The sequence below is a fragment of the Globicephala melas genome, chromosome 6 (genome assembly GCF_963455315.2).
Source record: "Globicephala melas chromosome 6, mGloMel1.2, whole genome shotgun sequence".
NCBI classification, from domain to species: Eukaryota; Metazoa; Chordata; class Mammalia; order Artiodactyla; family Delphinidae; genus Globicephala; species Globicephala melas.
The window spans coordinates 85,185,923-85,201,664 of record NC_083319.1 but is presented as its reverse complement, the minus strand read 5'-3'; positions in this window follow the sequence as shown (position 1 = coordinate 85,201,664).

The following is a 15,742-nucleotide window of genomic DNA, read 5'->3' as shown; positions in this document are numbered from 1 at the left end:
ACGTTCTTAAAATTAAAATTGATTATTAAGAAAAAAATTTTAAGAAAAAACCATGGACGGATAGAACCCTAGGACAAATGGTGGAAGCAAGACTATATAGACAAGATCTCACACAGAAGCATACACATACACACTCACAAAAAGAGGAATAGGGAGAAAAATCATAGATCTTGCTCCCAAAGTCCACCTCCTTAATTTGGGATGATTAGCTGTCTATTCATGTATTCCACAGATGCAGGGTACATCAAGTTGATTGTGGAGCTTTAATCCGCTGCTTCTGAGGCTGCTGGGAGAGATTTCCCTTTCTCTTCTTTGTTCTCACAGCTCACAGGGGCTCAGCTTTGGATTTGGCCCTGCCTCTGCGTGTAGGTCGCTGGAGGGCGTCTGTTTTTTGCTCAGACAGGACGGGGTTAAAGGAGCCGCTGATTCGGGGGTTCTGGCGTACTGAGGCCGGCGGGGAGGGAGGGGCACGGAATGCGGGGAGGGCCTGCGGCGGCAAAGTCCGGCGTGACCCTGCACCAGCCCGAGGCCCGCCGTGCGCTCTCCCGGGGAAGTCATCCCCGGATCCCGGGAACCCGGCAGTGGCGGGCTGCACAGGCTCCGCGGAAGAGGGGAGTGGAGAGCGACCTGCGCTCGCACACAGGCCCCTTGGTGGCGGCAGCAGCAGCCCCAACGTCTCCCGCCCGCCTCTGGGGTCCGCGCCTCCAGCCGCGGCTTGCGCCCGTCTCTGGAGTCCGCGCCCTCAGCCGCGGCTCGCGCCCGTCTCTGGGGTTTGCGCTTTCAGCCGCGGCTCGCGCCCGTCTCTGGATTCCGCGCTTTCAGCCGCGGCTCGCGCCCGTCTCTGGGGTCCGCGCTTTCAGCCGCGGCTCGCGCCCGTCTCTGGGGTTCGCGCTTTTAGCCGCGGCTCGCGCCCGTCTCTGGAGTTCCTTTAAGCAGCGTTCTTAAACCCCTCTCCTCACGCACCAGGAAACAAAGAGGGAAGAAAAAGTCTCTTGCCTCTTCGGCAGGTGCAGTCTTTTCTCCGGACTCCCTCCCGGCTAGCCGTGGTGCACTAACCTCTTCAGGCTATGTTCAAGCCGCCAACCCCAGTCCTCTCCCTGCGCTCCGTCCGAAACCGAAACCCGAGCCTCAGAGCCTCAGCTCGCAGCCCCGCCCGTCCCGGCGGGTGAGCAGACAAGCCTCTCCGGCTGGTGAGTGCCGGTCGGCACCGATCCTCTGTGCGGGAATCTCCCCGCTTTGCCCTCCGCACCCGTTGCTGTGCACTCCTCCGCGGCTTCGAAGCTCCCCCCTCCGCCTCCCGCAGTCTCCGCCCGCGAAGGGGCTTCCTAGTGTGTGGAAACTTTTCCTCCTTCACAGCTCCCTCCCACTGGTGCAGGTGCCGTCCCTATTCTTTTGTCTCTGTTTATTCTTTTTTCCTTTTGCCCTACCCAGGTACGTGGGGAGTTTCTTGCCTTTTGGGAGGTCTGAGGTCTTCTGCCAGCCTTCAGTAGGTGTTCTGTAGGAGTTGTTCCACGTGTAGATGTATTTCTGGTGTATCTGTGGAGAGGAAGGTGATCTCCGCGTCTTACTCTTCCGCCATCTTCCTTGAGAGTTTTTTAATCATGAATCGGTGTTAAATTCTGTCAAATGCTTTTTCTGCATCTATTGAAATGATCATATGATTTTTATCATTTGTTTTGTTAATGTGGTGTATCACATTGATTAACTTGTGGATATTGCAGCATCCTTGCATACCTAGAATAAATCCAACTTGATCATGACATATGATCCTTTTTACATATTGTTGAATTCAGTTTGTTAATATTTTGTCAAGGATGTTTACATCTATGTACATCAGAGGTAATGGTTTGTATTTTCTTTTATAGTAGAGTCTCTGTCTGATTTTGGTATCAGGGTAATGGTGGCCTCAGAATGAATTTGGGAGTGTTCACTTCTCTTCAATTTTTTTGGAATTATTTGAGAAAGATAGGTATTAACTCCTCTTTATGTTTGGTAGAATTCCCCTGTGAAGCTGTCTGGTACTGAACTTCTGTTTGTTGGTAGTTTTTTGATTACTGATTCAATTTCAATACTAATAATTGGTCTTTTCAGATTATCTATTTCTCCTCATTCAGTCTTGGAAGATTATATGTTTCCAGGAATTTATCCATTTCTTCTAGGTTGTCTAATTTGTTGGCATATAACTGTGTGTATGTTTGTATTCTGTGATATTTGTTGTAATTTCTTTTTCATTTCTTATTTTATTTGGGTCCCTTCTCTTTTTTTCCTTAATGAGCCTAGCTAAAGGCTTACCAATTTTGTTTATCTTTAAAAAAAAAACAGCTCTTGGTTTCACTGATCTTTTCAATTTTTTTGTCTCTATTTTATTTATTTCCACTGTAATCTTTGTTATTTCCTTTCTTCTGGTGACTTTGGGCTTTGGTTGTTCTTCTTTTTCTAATTCTTTTAGGTGGTACATTAGATTGTTTGAGATTTTTCTTGTTTCTTGAGGTAGGCCTATACTACTATAAACTTGCCTCTTAGAACTGCTTTTGCTGTGTCTCATAGATTTTGTAAATTTGTGGGGTTTTTTTTGTTTTTTTCATTTGTCTCAAGGTATTTTCTGATTTCCTCTTTTATTTCTTCATTGCCCCATTGGTTTTTTTTAGTAGCATGCTGTTTAGTGTCCATGTGGTTGTGTTTTTTCCATATTTCTTCTTGTAATTGACTTCTAGGTTCATACTGTTTTGGTCTGAAAAGATGCTTGATATAACTTCTAACCACTTAAATTTGTTGGAACTTGTTTTGTGACCTAGTATGTGAACTATCCTGGAGAACATTTCATGTGCACTTGAAAAGAATGTATTTTGGGGTGAAATGTTCTGTAGATACCTATTAATTTCAACTAGTCTAATGTGTCATTTAAGGCCACTGTTTCCTTATTGACTTTCTGTCTGGATGATCTGTCCATTCATGTAAGTGGGGTGTTAAAGTTCCCTGTTATTATTGTATTACTGTCAATTTCTCCCTTTGTGTCTGTCCATATTTGCTTTACATATATATGTACTCCTATATTAGTTGCATATATGTTTACAAAGTTTTTATCCCCTTCTTTTATTGATCCATTTATCATAATACAATGTCCTTCTTTGCCCTTTATTATAGACTTTGTTTTAAAATCTACTTGTCTGATATGAGTATTGCTACCCCAACTTTATTTTTGTTTTCATATGCATGGAATACCTTTTTCATTCCTTCACTTTCAGTATGTGAGTGTTTTTAACTCTGAAATGAGTATTTTGTAGGCAGCATATAGATGGGTCTTGTTTTTCATCTAATCAGGAATCCTTGCCTTTTGATTGGAGCATTTAGTCCATTGACATTTTATTTTATTTTATTATTTTTATATATATTTTTTGTGGTATGTGGGCCTCTCACTGTTGTGGCCTCTCCTGTTGTGGAGCACAGGCTCCGGATGCGCAGGCTCAGCGGCCATGGCTCATGTGCCCAGCTGCTCCACAGCATGTGGGATCTTCCCAGACTGGGGCACGAACCTGTGTCCCTTGCATTGGCAGGTGGACTCTCAACCACTGCGCCACCAGGGAAGCCCATCCATTGACATTTTAAGTGATTATTGATAGGTATGTACTTCTTGACATTTTGTTGCTTGTTTTTGTTGTTCTTCTCTGTTCTGTTCTTTTTTCTTTTTTAGTTTCATCCCTTGTGGTTTGATGATTTTGTTTAGTGTTTTTTGTGTTCATTTCTCTCTAGTTTTTATGTATCTATTATAGGTTTTTTGTTTGTGGTTACTATGGAGTTCATATATATTGACCTGTAACTATATTTATTTTAAATTGAGATTCACTTAATTCAAACACATTCTAAACATCTCTACATTTTTATCCCGCCCACATTTTGTGTTTTTGATGTCATAGTTTACATCTTCATGTCTATCCCTCAACTGTTTATTATAGTAATAGTTAATTTTAAATTTTTTATCTTTTAATCCTTGTACTAGTTTATTTAAGTGGTTGATCCACAGCCTTTACCAGTGGGATTTTTTTCTTCCTCTAATTTCTTATTTCTTGTAAACTTTTCTTTTTCATTGAAAGAAGACCCTCTAACACTTCTTGTAAAGTCAGTTTAGTAGTGATGAACTCTTAGTTTTTCCTTGTCTGAGAAGCTCTTTCTCCTCCTTTAATTATGAATAATAGCCTTTCTGTGTAGAATATTCTAGGTTGTAGGTTTTTTCCCTTTAGCACTTTAAATATATCCTGCCACTCTCTTCTGGTCTATAAAGTTTCTGCTGAAAAATCAGTTGATAGCCTCTTGGGGGTTCCCTTGTATGTGACTCTTTGTTTTTCTATTTTGCTGCCTTTAAAATTATCTATATATTTTTAACTTTTGACATTTTGATTATGCTGTGTCTTGGTGTACGTCTCTTTGGGTTCATCTTGTTTGGGACTCTCTGTTCTTCCTGTACCTGGATATCTGTTTCCTTCTTCAAGTTCAGGAAGTTTTCAGCCATAATTTCATCAAATACATTTTCTATCACTCTCTCTTCTCTTTCTGGAACCCCTATAATGTGACTGTTAGTATGCCTGATGTCTCAGAGGTCCCTTAAACCATTCTCAATTTTAGTAAAAAAGTTGTTCTTTTTGCTGTTTTGATTGGATGATTTCCATTATTCTATCTTCCAGATTGCTTATGCATTCTTCTACATCATGTAATCTGTTGTTAATTCCCTCTAGTGTATTTTTCATTTCAGTTAGTGTAATCTTCAGCTCTGCCTGGTTCTTTTTTATATTTTATAGTTCCTTGTTAAAATTCTCACTGTGTTTATCTATTTTTTCCTTTTTCCTCAAGGTCACTTAGCATTCTTATTGCTATTGCTTTGAATTCTTTATCAGGTAATTATTTATCTCTGTTTCATTAGGGTTTTTTTCAGGGATTTTTTTTTACTTGTTCTTTCATTTGAAACATTTTATTTTGTCTCCTCATTTTACTTAACTTTCTCTGTTTCTATGAAATTAGGTGAGACAGCTACCTATCCCACTCTTGAAGGCATTCCTTGTGTGTCAGTGTCCCATGCAGTCTGTGTGTGCCCTGTGGCTTTGGTGGGAGATCTGGATCTGAAGTGAGCATGGGCCATGTCTCCCCCTTGGGTGTGCTGGTAGCCACTACCTTGGTGAGAGATAAGGCTGGATGGAGTTGAAGGGGCTAGAGCCAGAGTCAGGTGCAAACAGGGGCTTCTCCTATGCTCAGTGGCTGTCACCACCCTATTGGGTGTGGCGTTTGGCCTGAGGGGCTGGAGCAGTAACCTTAACAGAGTTCTCAGGTGTGATGGCAGTTTCTGTCTTTGGTTTGGGGCATAATTAGGGCCTGAGGGCTTGGGGCTGAACTTCTGTGTTGGTTTCACTCCCTCCTCCCCAGTTTGTGTGCCTTAGTTAGAGGTTGGGTCAGGGCCAGAGGGGTTGGTGCCACACTATTGGGCTGGTTTTGCTCCTTTTCACCATGTACCCTGTCAAGTACACTGGCAATAGCAGTGACTGTCCTGGTCAGAGGCAGAGCCAGGATCCAAATAGGTTGTATTCCCTCCTAATGTGTGTACTCTTGTTGGCAATGGCAGCCTCTGCCTTAGTAGGGAGAAGTGCTGGAGAAAGAAGGCCTGGTGCTGGCTGGGGGGTGATGCACTGGGGTGGTCCTGGAAAGCCAGCCAGAGCCCCAGGCAGTTTTCAGTCTTCTGCTTCCAGGTGTGACTAGGAGTAAGCAAGTCTGAGTCCTTCAGGAGTGGAGACTTGGTTTCTTACAGCCCTCCAGTAAGCCCCACTGGTTTTCAAACCAGCTAAGAGGCTTCATCTTCCTGGTGTTGGACCCCAGAGCTAGGGTGCTTAATAGATGGCTTAAACCTTCACTGGGGATGATCTCTGAGCCTGTGACATACTCCTCTCCTCTTCTGTGTCCACCACTAGGGATGCGGGTCCCAACCAGATCACTTCTCCTCTCTTCCTACCAGACTCTGTGTGGATCTTTTACAGCCTTGGTTGTAGATGAGCTGTCCTGCTAGTCTCCAAGTCGATATCAGTGAGGGTCGTTCTATATGTAGTTGTAGTTTTGATGTGTTAGTGAGGGGAAGTGAACCCTGTGTCCTCTTACTCTGCCATCTTGATCTTTTATGCTTTTGATGTGGTTTTAAAAATTTGGGTCATATCGTATTTTAAAACTTTGTGTCTTGTGTTTTTTTTTTTTAAATTTTAAGTTATATCAGAAGCATTTCTCCAAGTCATTATGTAACTCAAAGTACATTCTTATGGTGGACTATTATATATAAAAAATATTTAACCTCTCTTCTATTTTAGGCTGTTATGGTTGTTTAGGCAAAACTGCAATGATGAAAGTAGGTAAACCTAGATCATTTCTTGAAAGTTACTGGCAATTTACATTTCTATTGGTGGTGTATGTGAATGTCTTTTTCATGGTCTCTTCTAAAAACCTCATTACCTTTAAATGTTTCATTAAAACTCATTGCCAATTTTATAAGCAAAAATGGTATTCTATTCATTTATTGGACATAGACCTGTTAGCTCTTCCAAAGTGTTTTAGGAGAAATTTCCAGCTTTCTTGCTTTGTGGCATTTTGCTTGTCTCTGTTTGGCTCATTTCCCTACCTCAGGGTGAAGGGAACGCTGTCTGGGTCCAGGGACTGTTGGTGGAGGTGCTGACTTGCACAGTCTCTGTTCCTTATCCCCTTGTAGGTTAGGAGAATGTCTCCCGTCTACAGCTCCTGGCCCAGCCCAGGCTCTATCCAGTAAGTCCTGCTGGACCGAGGAGGGGTCTTCTTTCCCTCTCTCTGCCTGCTCTTCTGACAAGTGGAAACACCCAGGTACACAATGAAACAATGCCTCTTCAGCATGTCCAGCTACTAGCCCATTCCTATAGCATTTTACTTAGTAGGTCTACAGCTCCCTGGATGCACTGTACCAGAGCTGCCTTTCTGATAGCTTGTTTTGGGGGTAGGTATTGCATTTTTATTGATGACAAAGGCAGAACTAATTGGATGAGAAGGAGAGAAACCGTCTCATAAAAAAATGATACTCCTACAATAGAAAGAGAGTTTTCAAGTTGCTTGACACTCTCGTCTTTCAGGGCTGACAGAAAGGGGACAAGCTCAGTCTCAGGCTCTCCTTTCAGGTGACAGGGTAGTCAGTTTCAGGTGGTCAAGAGTCACATGCTAGTCCACAGTGTGGGCTTAAGGTAATGGAAATCTTCTCTAATTCTGAGAGTAGGTTGGCCTCCAGTATCAGTTTTAATGTGAGATATTTCTTCTTTCATTGGATATATCTTTACAGATGTTTTGATTGGAATGTCAGAAGGTTCTATCAGTGAATTATAACCATGCTCCTTAATTTTTTTAAATTAGAAGTTTCCACTTGTTTATTTTATTTTAATGGCAATATGTGCCATCTGGCACTACTATTTGTACAGACTGCATACCTTTATATGTTTCTCTTGCTTTTAAAGCGAAGAGGGCTTTTTGCCACCCAGAAAACATGTCATTCATTCTCTTCCTATGTTCTGTAGCAACATTTTGTACAGCAGATGGTTTTTCACACTCACTTCCTCAGAAGAACCTGCAAAGTAAGAGAGAGAATTGATATTTTTTTCCTCCTTTGGAGCACCCATCATGTTCATTCACCTCCATGAAGGCCATTAAACTCTCTGGACAGTGGTCCTTTTACTCTGTAAGGCTTGTCTGGCCCTCATATACACCAGAAGGTAAATAATAATGCAACATTAAGCATCTTTGTTTCTTTAAAAAAAAAAAAAGATTCTGAGCTTGATGAGTGAAAATTGTACCTCTAAGTCTAACTTTTCTCTCTCTCTTTGTTTTTCTAGCCATGCCACGCAGTTTGCAGAATTCTAGTTCACCGATCAGGGATCTAACCTGAGCTCCTGGCAGTGAAAGCCTGAATCCTAACCACTGGACCACCAGGGAATTCCATAACTTTTCTCTTTTTAATTACTATAATTTTGTCATTTTCATGTATTGTCTTGGAATAGAGTTCCAGGTTCCTTGTTTATGAAGAATGATTTTGTTTTGTCTTTTTTATTTGTCCCAGGGAGGATTCTACCTTAAGTTCCTTATAACCTTCTCAGTTCCCAAATTATTTTTCTCATACTCCATCTGGACAAACTGCATGACTTTTTCTAATCTTCTTGCAACATCTTACCTCTCCTCAAAAGCTTTCCTTGATCCACCATACTTAAAAATACTCATAGTCTGATTTCTGTTCCCATTGCTCTTCTGATACTGCTTTCTAAAAGGCCATTCCTGACAACCCAAATCAGTGGAGTGCCCTAGTCTCCATCCTCCTTTACCCCTCTGAGGCATTTGGTACTTGTCATCACCTCTGCTTCACATGGAAACCTTCTCTCTCTTTGACATTTGTGACCTGGAGTCTGCTCCTGAGGGAGATCTATAACATAGTGAGAAGAGTCAGGGTTAAAAAAGAGTCAGGAGTCAACATGGTGGTGTGGGAAGATGCTGAGTTAGTATCTCCCCACAACTAGGGTGTCTGCCAGCCGCTGGTGGGGAACCCTGATGTCCAAGGAGATGGGAGGAACCCCCAAGTGAACTGGTAAGACATAGGTAGACTGAGGGGGGAGGAGAAGTGGAGGCCAGACAGGATTGGCACCTCTGAGACCAGAGAGATCAGGACAGGCAGATGTGAGGGACCCTCCGGGAGGAGTGGGAGAGGAGCAGAGGGCATTTACCCTGCCCACTGGGGCACAGGGAACCTGCTGAGCTCCCAGGCCGGTACCCCTCTCCAAAGCCCCCTCTAGGTTGCATGGGTCCTTGGGAGCATAGGAGGGAGGCCGGGGAGATCAGGAGAGGCTGGTGGGAGGGGCCCTCTGGGAGGAGTGGAGGATGTTTGTCCCACCCACTTGGGCACAGGGAGGCTGCTGAGTCCCAGGCACATCCTCTGCCTTCCAAGGGCCCCTCCAGGCTGCATGGGTGCTTCGGGGCATAGGAGGGAGGCTGGGGAGATCAGCAGAGGCAGGTGGGAGAGGTCCTCCAGGACCAGAGCAGCTGGAGAGGAGAGGAGGGTGTTTGCTCTGCCCACTCAAGCCCAGGAAGCCTTCTGGGCTCCCAGGTAATATCCCCTGCCCTCTGAGACCAGGGGTGGGGGGGCATGCCTGGGTCCCATCTGTTCCTTGAGTCTAAGCCCTACCCCCCACAGCACCCAGGGCCTTTTCCAGCACTGTGGGTCCTAAGCATAAGATCCACCCACCACTAAAACATCCTTTGCTTAGGCCCCGCCCTCCACAGCCAAGGCCATTCTCACCCTTTTTTTTTTTTTTTCTTTTTTTTCTTTTCCCTCCTCCTCTTTTGTACTATTGTGGTGCTGAGGTACCTCCCGGTTGTTGATTCACCTATATTTTTATTTTTATATTCTTTCTAACATATCTGTTAGTTTTCTAGTTTAATTTTATTTTTTACTTTGTTAGTGTTCTCGTTTTCTTTTCTTTTCTTTTTTTTTTGCCACCTCAGGTGGCTTGGGGGATCTTGGTTCATAAGCCAAGGGTCAAGGTGAAGCTCCTGTGGTGGGAGCTCTGAGTCTGAACTGGACTAACAGAGAAACTCAGACCCCAGGGAGTAGTCATTGGAGTGAGTTCTCACAGAGGTCCTCATCTCAGCACCAAGACCTAGCTCTATCCAACAGCCTACAAACTCCCATGCTGGAAGCCTCGGGCCAAAGAACCAGTAAGACAGGAATACAATCCCACTCATAAAAAAAATTAAAAAATGAGATGCAAAAAATTATGTCACAGATGAAGGAGCAAGGTAAGAACCTACAAGACCAAATAAATGAAGAGGAAATACATAATCTACCTGAAAAAGAATTCAGAGTAATGATAGTAGAGATGATCCAGAATCTCAGAAATAGAAAGGAGGCATGGACTGAGAAAATACAAGAAATGCTTAACAAAGATCTAGAAGAACTAAAGAACAAACAAACAGAGATGAACAACACAATAACTGAAATGAAAAATGTACTAGAAGGACTCAATAACAGAATAACTGAGGCAGAAGGATGGATAAATGACCTGGAAGACAGAATGGTGGAATTCACTGCTGCCGAACAGAAAAAAGAAAAAAGAACGAAAAGAATTGAAGACAATCTCAGAGACTCTGAGACAACACTAAATGCACCAACATTCACATCATACGGATCCCAGAGGAAGAAGAGAAAAAGAAAGGGTCTGAGAAAATATTTGAAGAGATTATAGTCGAAAAGCTCCCTAACATGGGAAAGTAAATAGTCACCCAAGTCCAGGAAGCACAAAGTGTGCTATACGGGATAAACCCTAGGAAAAACACACCATGACACATATTAATCAAACTAACAAAAATTAAGTTCAAAGAAAAAATATTACAAGAAGCAAGGGAAAAACAAAAAATAACATACAAAGGAATCCCCATAAGGGTATCAGTTGATTTTTCAGCAGAAACTCTGCAGGCCAGAAGGGAGAGGCAGGATATAGTTAAAGTGATGAAAGAGAAAAACCTGCAACCAAGATTACTCTACCCAGCAAGGATCTCATTCAGATTTGATGGAGAAATCAAAAGCTCTTTAGACAAGCAAAAGCTAAGAAAATTCAGCACCGCCAAACGAACTTTACAACAAATGCTAAAGAAACTTCCCTAGGTGGGAAACGCAAGAGAAGAAAAAGACCCAACAAACCCAAAACAATTAAGAAAGTGGTAATAGGAACATACATATCAATAATAACATTGAAGGTAAATGGATTAAATGTCCCAACTAAAAGACACAGACTGTCTGAATGGATACAAAAACAAGACCCATCTATATGCTGTCTACAAGAGACCTTGGGACACATACAGACTGAAAGTGAGGGGATGGAAAAAGATATTCCATGAAAATGGAAATCAAAAGAAAGCTGGAGTAGCAATACTCATATCAGATAAAATAGACTTTAAAATAAAGACTGTTACAAGAGATAGGGAGGGATGCTACATAATGATCAAAGGATCCATCCAAGAAAAAGATATAACAGTTGTAAATATTTATGCACCCAATATAGGAGCACCTCAATACATAAGGCAAACGCTACAAACCATGAAAGAAGAAATCGACAGTAACACAATAATAGTAGGAGACTTTAACACCCCACTTACACCAATGGACACATCATCCAAACAGAAAATAAATAAGGAAACACAAGCTTTAAATGACACAATAGACCAGATAGATTTAATTGATATTGATAGGACATTCCATCCAAAAGTGGCAGAATACACTTTCTTCTCAAGTGCACATGGGACATTCTCCAGGATAGATCACATCTTGGGTCACAAATCAAGCCTTGGAAAATTTAAGAAAATTGAAATTGTATCAAGCATCTTTTCTGACCACAACACTATGAGACTGGAAATCAATTACAGGAAAAAAAAACTGTAAAAAACACAAATACTTGGAGGCTAGACAGTGCGCTACTAAATAACCAAGAGATCACTGAAGAAATCAAAGAAGAAATAAAAAAATACATAGAAACAGATGACAATGAAAACACGATGACCCAAAATCTACAGGACACAGCAAAAGCAGTTCTAAGAAGGAAGTTTATAGCAATTCAAACTCACCTCAAGAAACAAGAAAAATCTCAAATAAACAATCTAACCCTACACTTAAAACAACCAGAGAAAAAAGACAAAGAAAACCCAAAGTCAGTAGAAGGAAAAAAATCATAAATGTCAGAGCAGAAATAAAGGAAATTGAAACTAAGAAAACAATAGCAAAGATCAATACAACCAAAATCTGTTCTTTGAGAAGATAAACAAAATTGATAAACCCTTAGCCGGACTCATCAAGAATAAAAGGGAGAGGACGCAAATCAATAAAGTTAGAAATGAAAAAGGAGAAATCACAACTGACACTGCAGAAATACAAAGATTATAAGCGACTACTACAAACAACTATATGCCAATAAAATGGAGAACCATGAAGAAATGGACAAATTCTTGGAAAGGTACAATTTTCCAAGACTGAACCAGGAAGAATTAGAAAATATAAACAGACCTATCACAAGCAATGAAATTGAAACTGTAATTAAAAATCTTCCAACAAACAAAAGCCCAGGACCAGATGGCTTCACAGGCGAATTCTAGAAAACATTTAGAGAAGAGCTAACACTGATCCTTCTCAAACTATTCTAAAATATTGCAGAGGGAGAAACACTCCCAAATTCATTCTACGAAGCCACCACCACCTTGATACCAAAACCAGAAAAAGATATCACAAAAAAAGAAAATTATAGACCAATATCACTGATGAACGTAGATGCAAAAATCCTCAACAAAATACAAGCAAACAGAATCCAACAGCACATTAAAAGGATCATATACTATGATCAAGTGGGGTTTATCCCAGGGATGCAAGGATTCTTCAATATATGCAAATCAATCAATGTGATACACCACATTAACAAATTAAGGAATAAAAACCATACGATCATCTCAATAGATGCAGAAAAAGCTTTTGACAAAATTCAACACCGATTTATGAGAAAAACTCTCCAGAAAGTAGGCATAGAGGGAACCTAACTCAACATAATAAAGGCCATATATGACAAATCCACAGCAAGCATCATACTCAATGGTGAAACACTGAAAGCATTTCCACTATCATCAGGAACAAGACAAGGATGTCCCCTCTTGCCACTCCTATTCAACATAATTTCGGAAGTCCTAGCCATGACAATCAGAGAAGAAAAAGATATAAAAGGAATCTGAATTGGAAAAGAAGAAGTAAAACTCTCACTGTTTGCAGATGACATGATACTCTACATAGAAAATCCTAAACCTGCCACCAGAAAACTATTAGAGCTAATCAATGAATTTGGTAAAGTAGCAGGATACAAAATTAATGTACAGAAATCTCTGGTATTCCTATACACTAATGATGAAAAATCTGAAAGTGAAATTAAGAAAACACTCCCATTTACCATTGCAACAAAAAGAATAAAATATCTAGGGATAAACCTACCTAAGGAGACAAAAGACGTGTATGCAGAAAATTATAAGACATTGATGAAAGAAATTAAAGATGATACAAATAGATGGAGAGATATACCATGTTCTTGGATTGGAAGAATCAATATTGTGAAAATGACCCTACTACCCAAAGCAATCTATAGATTCAATGCAATCCCTGTCAAACTACCAGTGGCATTCTTCACAGAATTAGCACAAAAATATTTACAATTCATATGGAAACACAAAGTACCCCGAATAAACAAAGCAATCTTGAGAAAGAAAAACAGAGTTGGAGGAATCAGGCTCCCTGACTTCAAACTGTAGCACAGAGCTACAGTAATGAAGACAGTATGGTACTGGCACAAAAACAGAAATATAGATAAATGGTACAGGATAGAATGTCCAGAGGTAAACCCAAGCACATATGGGCACCTAATTTATGACAAAGAGGCAATAACAAATAACATACAATGGAGAAAAGACAGCCTCTTCAATAAGTGGTGCTGGGAAAACTGGACAGCTACATGTAAAAGAATGAAATTAGAGCACTACCTAACACCATACACAAAAATAAACCCCAAATGGATTAAAGACTTAAATGTAAGACCAGACACTATAAACTCTTAGAGGAAAACACACTCTTTGACATAAACCACAGCAAGATCTTTTTTGAACAACCTCCTGGAGTAACAGGAATAGAAACAAAAATAAACAAATGGGACTTAATTAAACTTATAAAGTTTTGCACAGAAAAGGAAACCATAAACAAGACAAAAAGACAGCCCTCAGAATGGGAGAAAATATTTGCAAATGAAACAACAGACATAGGATTAATCTCCAAAATACACAAACAGCTCATGGAGCTGAATATCAAAAAAACAAACAATCCAGTTAAAAAATGGGCGGAAGACCTAAATAGACATTTCACCAAAAAAAGATATACAGATGGCCCAGAGGCACATGAAAATATGCTCGACATCACTAATTATTAGAGAAATGCAAATCAAAACTACAATGAGGTATCACCTCATGCCAATCAGAATAGTCATTATCAAAAAATCTAGAGGCAATAAATGCTAGAAAGGGTGTGGTGAGAAGGGAACCCTCCTGCACTGTTGGTGAGAATGTAAATTGATAACACCACTATGGAAAACAGTATGGAAGTTTCTTAAAAAACTAAAAGTAGAACTACCATATGACCCAGCAATCCCACTACTGGGCATATACCCTAAGAAAACCATAATCAAAAAAGAGTCATGTACCACAATGTTCATTGCAGCACTATTTATAATAGCCAGGACATGGAAGCAACCTAAATGTCAATCGACAGATGAATGGATAAAGAAGATGTGGCACATATATACAATGGAATATTACTCAGCCATAAGAAGAAATGAAATTGAGTTATTTGTAGTGAGGTGGATGGACTTAGAGTCTGTCATACAGAGTGAGGTAAGTCAGAAAGGGAAAAACAAATACTGTATGCTAATGCATATATGTGGAATCTAAAAAAAAAGAAATAGTACTAATGAACCTAGTTGCAGGGCAGGATTAAAGATATAGACATAGAGAATGGACTTGAGGACAAAGAGTGGGAGGGGGAAGCTGGGACGAAGTGAGAGTAGCATCGACATATATACACTACCGAATATAAAATAGCTAGTGGGAAGCAGCAGCATAGCACAGGGAGATCAGCTCGGTGCTTTGCAATGACCTAGAGGGGTGGGATAGGGAGGATAGGAGGGAGTCTCAAGAGGGAGGGGATATGGGGACATATGTATGCATATGGCTGATTCACTTTGTTGTACAACAGAAACTAACATGGTATTGTGAAGTAATTATACCCCAATGAAGATCTATTAAAAAAAAATAATCAGTCAGTTAACACTGCCATTAAGTTCTATCTGGTGCTGAGCAAGATGTGCATTTTAAAGCTTATCTGTTTGTAAAACTTGGCTTATAATATCTACCTCATAGATCTAATGAGATAATGCAGGTCAGAGCATTTTTATATCCTACTTTAACATCTATTCACTCATCAACTATGCTTTTAGAGCCTTCTATGGACCAGAAACTCTGCTGAGAATAAAGATGCAGTTGTGACTCTGTTCTTAGGAACTTACAGCTTCTTTTTTTTTTTTTTTGCAGTACACGGGCCTCTCACTGTTGTGGCCTCTCGCGTGGCGGAGCACAGGCTCCAGATGCACAGGCTCAGCGGCCATGGCTCACGGGCCTAGCCGCTCCGCAGCATGTGGGATCTTCCCGGACCGGGGCACGAACCCATGTCCCCTGCATTGGCAGGCAGACTCTCAACCACTGCGCCACCAGGGAAGCCCAGGAACTTACAGCTTCTTGGCGGAGTCAGTATGAGCCAAATAATTTTGCAGAAAGATGTATAGTTGCAACTGTGATAAGTTCTGGAAAGGGAAAACATAAGGTGCTAGGAGAGGATTTAGTGGGAGGATTTGATCCACCCAATCAGAGAAGTATAAAGGGCTTCCCTGAGGAGTGACCACTGAATTGTGAATGATGTGTAGAGGGCAACTAGGTGAAAAGAGGAAAGAAAATGTTCTCAGGCAGGGCAAAGGCCCTGAGGAAGGGAGGAACCTAGCGGGCCCGGGGATGGAAAGATGGCCACTGGGGCTGAAGTGCAGAGGGAGGAAGAAGGTGGTGAGGTAGGTGAGGATCAGAACTTGTGGGGATT